The sequence below is a fragment of the Chroicocephalus ridibundus genome, chromosome Z (assembly GCF_963924245.1).
Source record: "Chroicocephalus ridibundus chromosome Z, bChrRid1.1, whole genome shotgun sequence".
In the NCBI taxonomy this organism is placed as follows: Eukaryota; Metazoa; Chordata; class Aves; order Charadriiformes; family Laridae; genus Chroicocephalus; species Chroicocephalus ridibundus.
Window position 1 is genome coordinate 60404265 of NC_086316.1, and position 6775 is coordinate 60411039.

A 6775-nucleotide genomic window follows, 5' to 3' on the forward strand; every position below is an offset into this window, starting at 1 on the left:
CTTTGAAAAAAAAAAAGAGTAGAGAGTAGACATGGCCAAAGACTTCGGAGGCATGGTGTTGAAGAGGATGGTAACCAGTTATATACCAAATCTGTGAGGGAAGGAACAAGTATAACCGAGCCTAATATGCAGAAAAAATGACTGGGTTTGGAAAACTTTACCCTTCCAAGGGCCAATGTAATGAAATCTCTAGGCAGAGTGCAAGCTTATAACAGCGAGTTGGACAGCTGTCCCCAGTGTCTCCTCGTCTTGTACCAGGTCCTGACTCCAAGAGGGTAGCCAGGGTAGATCTCCTGGAGCTTCTTCCAGTCCTATTCTCCCTGCTGTTGCATGCTGCAGGGAACATGTACAGGAGCAACCTAGCAGTGTTGTTGGATTACTCAGGTACGGATCAGCTTGTGCGTCAGGTAGGCGTCAGATCAGTTCACCTCTTGACGTGCTCTCTATCCTCAACTGTAGTTTTAAAACACTTGAGTTTGGGGCTTTTTTTAACTCTGCATTTCATCCTCTTGTTGATACATCTCTCAGGCTCAGCCATTATAGCCATTTGCAAAAGCAACAGAAGCTTTTACTTTTCTGAAGACTTTTTCAGAGTTAAATGAATTCATATGATTTCACTGGCTTCCATACTGTGCAACCTTTGCATCTTGATGGAGTTGGACTCCCTGTTTTGCATTTCATTTCAGTGCATTCTGTGAGACTAACTAGAACTTACTAGGAAATTGAGTTTTTCTAAATGATTTTTCTAATTTATCTCCCTTGATCATGTTTTCAATTTCTTCTCTGATTTCACATCTCTCCGTGTTCTTGGTCTCAGTTTTTCCTGCTGAGAAGTGCTGACTGCTGTGCAGCATACGTTTTTCCTGTAGAAACAGAGCTAGGATGGTAAATGTTTCTCTTCAGTCTCCTCTGCATTAAGATTAAAAAAAAAACCCAACCAAAACCAAAAAAGCTCTATATTCATATTAATCAGGAGAGAACGTGTCTCCAGCAGCCTCTCTCCAATCTGAGCCTGACATAGAGGTTGATGTAACAACTTGCAGTACTGATTTAAGTGCCACATCTGCTACTGAGAAATAAAAACCTAGTAAGTGAGCATCCTTCCATGAAATGTTAACCCTTTTGTAAAGACTTACTTACACATCAAAAACCCCAAAGGCATTTTTAGCTGATGTAAATCAGCATAGGCCCAGCTATGCGTTTTTACATCACCTATTCTGTTTTACACCAAACACTCTCCTTCATGTTGTCAATCTTACCTCTGGCTATGTGGAACTATAATCCATAGTCTCTGTGTTGGCACCTGTGGATGTGGCCAAGCAATCTTCAGCAGGTCAGAAGCTCCGGAGCAAGATTTTCTTTTTATAAGCAGGCCTCTTTCTCCAGACCTACCCTTTAACATCGCTCTGTTTTGATGATTTGTCTACTAAGATTGCTCAGGATGAACAAATTGAACAAATTTATCTTCTTATCAAGCTGCCAGGGTTCATGTTGCTGAGGTCCTCTAAGAACCTAATGCCCTTTCGTACTGTTTACAGAGAACTGGAAGTGAATTGCAAGCAGGGGTTCTGCACCTGTGGTAGCTTGAAGTCCACCTCTTCGATGAAGACCTGGGAGCAGATTTTGTCTGTCCATAATTGAGGTGGGTGCGTCAGAGCACTGTAATCCTATATGCAGACCTTACTTTTGGCTGTATGGCATGTATCGGCATAAGCCTGTGCTTGTCTGACCTAAACCTAATGAAAATGAGCTGGGTTTAAACTAAGGGAAGACTGATTTTCACTGGCTTTTGCACTAAATCAGCTACATCAGGTTTTAAATCCCACTTTGAAAGAAGACCCTACAACTCTGCATGCAAGCAAGCCTTTAAGCTTCGATTTGTTTGTGTGATGTACAGACCAGAGAGTACAAAAGGCATTGTTGTTCTCCCTCCAGCGCTGATCCACACGTCTCTTTCTTTCTTCACTTGTTATTTTCTGCCGGACCCATGAGGTCATCTCTGTTTGACTGTTCATTTGTGACTGTAATAATAATTTTATAGAGGATGTCACATGTGGTGAAAACACCTGTCCTAATACTGTTAACAGCATGGTGAAAGACAGGCTGATCTTCACCTGGTCAGGGCTGGAAGCAGACTCTGGAAGTGTTGTTTTCCTTATCTGGGACTGATTTCAGTCTCAAGCCTGTTTGCCAGCATGACATGCCATCAGATTTCCAAAATACTCAGAGGAAGGATTTGCACTTACAGCTGCACACTGATGAGTGCCCCCTCTGATTCTCCTCCCCCAGTTCATTAACATGCATGTCTTCCCTTATTAGTGTTCGTCATTATGTGAACAGCTGGTAACTGTCCTGTTTTCCTTCTCGTCAAAAAGAGGGCTTCACAGCCGTGAGGAAAATTAGTATTAGGTACAAGCAATTTTTAATACTGACTCCAGGTCCATTAATTTTTTCATTATCGTTATCATCATCATCATGGCAAGGGTGGGCAGGTAGACTATGGGCCTGATTCTCATCTCACTCAGAGGAGTATAAAGGGAGAGAAACTCTTTCAAAGGCAGGAAGGTTACACCAATGCAAAACAGGGTAAGTACGGATCAGGATGTGACTCTCGTTACATTTTTTTCATGGCTGCCTTTAAAATATGAGCAGTTTCTCTTCCAAATCCATTTTAACTGTAATTAACTATAATGAAATTTTTTTTTCTGCTTGTATTTCTCAAATACATGCTCCACCAAAGATTTTAAATGACCCCTCTGGCTGCATATCTTATGATCAAGGTAAAAATTATTTCTCTCACGTATGTAAGGAGAAGATGAAAAAGTAAGAGATAATTGGAAACTAGACATATTTTCTGGGGTTTTCTGGGATTTTTCCTTCAGTAGATGACTGGTGAAGATGGAATATGCATTTTTAGTGGATCATGGCTGTATTCAGAACTCTGAACAATAGTCAGGTCACAAGACTTTGTGAGCTGTCTGAAATATTCCAGAATTTAGATCCCCACCTTCCAGCTTGAAGCCAGTTTTGGAGGGGTAATTTACCCTGGATTTTTTAATTACTTAGGAGAGTAATTGTCCTCCATGCCTTTCATCCAGGACATAAGATCTTTCCGATTTTCTCTTCTCAAGCCATAACCCTGAGAACACATTTATTTTCCATAGGAATCAACAGCAATATACTTATCAACAAATTTTTCCCCTGTGTCAGAAGCTCAGCTAGGTAAGGTGTGGTAGAGGTGTGGTGTGTTTTCCATGCTCCCCAAGGAGAAAAAAAAAGAGGGGGTGGAGGCAAGAGTCCTGACACTGTGAGAACAAGGCCTGTTGAGGGTAAGGCATGTCTTCAGCTGTGTGATTATTTTAATAGAGATGCCTTCATTCACACGTCCGCAAACAGGCCAGGAGCCCTTGGGGATGCAGTCTGCCAGAGCTGCCTTTTCCCTTCTGGAGTCACCATTGTTTGTTATTACTGGCCAAATCTGGTCACTTGGCAAGACAGGCACCGAAGACAGATATCGCAGCTTCAGGGATCCTTATCTATGGTCCTGTCTTTCTTCAAGGAGCCTATGGCCTGCTGTAGGATTAATTTGATGCTCCAATGTGTTAAGCCTCCCCGTAGTTACAGATATCTGTCTTCCTTGAAGCCATTCTCTTTGCATAGGCTAGTGCTGCCATGAAGGAGGTCGCCCACAGTGCCTGAGGTAGGAGAACATAAGACGTGAAGTTTTGTCTGGCACCACCAGTTCAACTCTGATGACAGGTGCCTTCACTACGGCAAAGTCTCCAGGAGTAATGTCAGGTGGATCTAGAAATGTTGTAAGTATAGGAGATTTCCATATGAAATAAGAGATCTCATGCTATCTGGGATGAATTTTTATTATTTTTTTGTGCAGTAAAAATAATTCATAATTTTAGTACCATAGTCTTAGTAGCATACACTTTTTGTATGTTGAACCCAACTGATAACAAACCGTAAGACAAAAAAATTGTGGGAAAGAGCAAACATGAAGAATACTCTGTGCATATACCAAACTATAAACCTGTGATGTGTGTGATCACTGCATGATTAGACTAGTCTCCACTCCTTTTCCAGGTTAAATGCCTTGTCTTCAGGTCAAACAAGTCCAGTGTGTATCTGCAGTTAAGTTAAAATATACCTTGGCACCACAGGGATTAGAAATCAGTTGGAGTCACTTCTTCTCCCTCTGTATCTTCCCTTTGTATTGTTATACCGGCTTATTAATTTTCATTTGACTCTAATCTCCCATTCCAAATAAAATGAGTTTAAAACAAATCGATGGAATACTTCTAAATGAACAGAAGCTTTAACCAGACAGATTACATGAAAATTAAGGAAATGCTGGGAACACAATGCCAGGAGATAAACAAAAAATTGGGTTTGAATGTTGAATTACTTCCATGTCTTCCAAATGGAAACACAAATACAGTGATTAATTGTCCAAACAAAGTCAACAAGACACTACGTCTTCTGCTTATTTTTTCCCCTGTGGGATCACATTTTCGTCTCTGGAGCTGTTTATTCTCCACCATGTACCACTAGAGGGTGCTCAGGTAGCAGTATTACTGGGAATTTATAAGTCATAGTTTCTGGGATTTTTGGCTTTTATGCAGCTAGTTGTGGCTTTAATTCTCATCTTCCTACTTGCTCTGGCTGGTTTGTGTCTTTGCTTGTTTGTTTTCCCTCCGTCTCTTTATTTAGAGTTTCTGCAAGCTGAGAGACTCTTGCTGAATGAATTAGTAGTTCATCATCTTGATGCTATTTTAATGGCGTTTGTCAGAACAGCACAAATAGGCTCACTGCGTTGCTGCTCACATCATGGCCAAACATGACTTACCACACTGCAAACGTGATTAAAATAGATGTGGTAGAACCTGGGAATCCAGGACTATTTCAGGGTAAGCAAACCGTTGGCTCACTCCCTCCTCTATCCCATCCCAAAACTAAGCATATTTGTCTTCTCTGGAGTTACCAGCTTCCATTTCCCATGGAAGACGACAGCCCATGTCCTAAAATTACTCACTTTGTCACCCGTACTAAAAAGCCTAAGCAAATACACAACACTTGCATAAGCCTCATGCATGATAAGTGTTGCAACTCTTCCAGTAAGTACATTTCAGTGTGCTATGTAACATCACCATCCCATGTTAAAAAACTCTACCGGGTGGAAGCCTTTGTGGTGACTCTAAAAACCTTGCCTGTAGACTGTTTATACACTCTTGAGGTTCAAGCAGAGGAAATTTTCTGTAATTGGGAGATCTGAATAGCTAACAACCAGCCTCATATCTGAACTAGGCTTTAGCAGTAATTAAGTAATCTGTGGAACACCGCATACCTACACAGTGCCACCAAAACCCAAACAACATTACATTTTTCCATTTCTGATCCAGTCTACAACATAGGTCGAGACATTGTAAAGAAAAAGTACTTAATTAAAGGTAGGTTTGAGAGATTATAGCTGAAAAAAGCCAAGCCCACCTTTTAGGGGATTGCTGGAATGAATGGATTAGAAGGAAAGAGAGCACCAGATGGACAGGAAGAAAAGCATGTGTGACTGTTGTCAATGGCAACAGCAGGCCATTTGCGACATTGAGAGATGGGTGGGAAAAAGGAGATAAAGTCTCTGTAAAGAAAGAGGTCAGGAAAAGTGCCTCACCACCCTGTGGATACAGAACTGAGTGCCTTTGCTGTATACAGCTCTGCAGGCGTGTTGTGGATGAAATTGCTCCAGAGTAAGCCAGAGTTTTTACTTACTTCAGCTAAGGATGTGGTCTTTTAGGGACATAGGGGAGTCTTCTTAAAGTTTCAATGAAGTCACTGCTGTTGATACTGAATTGTACCTCTCATCCTTTTCCCCATTGTCTCTCTGTAGAATAGGGTATCACATTTCTTCAGGGAGGTTTTGTTGATCTGCTAAAACAAATGTCTGTGTGTAATGGTGGTCTTATTAACTACTAGCTGATGCTAAACTACTCCTTGCACAAAGGATGATGCGAAGGCAATCCATTTGCCTTCAGTATTTCCTATTGTCCTGGGTAGAGCAACACAGGACTAATTTCTCTTCTAATGCTGGGGAAACTGCACTTTTAGAAGACTCTAGTGTCTGAATTCGTGAAAATATTTACTTTATAGCCAGGTAGGCTATGTGGGATTCAAGGTCTCAGTGTTTTCAAGCCTTGCCAGGAAAGGGATGAGGGGGAGCGAGGCCTGGGTACTTGGTCCAGGCTGGCCAACAGGATTATTTCATACCATGAACGTCACCTTCAATATATATTAGAAAGTTTGCTGCATAGTCTCTCTCTCTCCCTTGATGGGAGCAGTCCAGAGAACTCCTTGCCCCAGTGCCGGACCCCTGAGCCCTTCCCTTCCTCCTGAAGCCTCCGCACTCGCAGTGTCCGACATTTGCTGCCCACTGCTGGGAGTGCACAGCTTCCTGCTGATAGAATGGGCTGAGTATAATCCTTGTATATCTTATATTAGTATCAGGATTAACACTGATTCTTTAGTATTATTGTTAATTATTTAGTCTTATCCTATTAAATATACTTATATTTCAACCCTCGTGTTTCCTTGCGTTCCCTGATTCCCCTTTCCAGGTGGGGAGGGGTCATCAGGTGATATAATAATTGTCTAAACAACAATAAATTGTATTGTAGTTTTCTCAAACCACAATACCTATGAGTCTTACTTCTGAGCCATGTGAGTAAAAGAGCAGCAATGGCTGTAGGTGATGAGCTTTCTTGCAGTGGACAGAAGT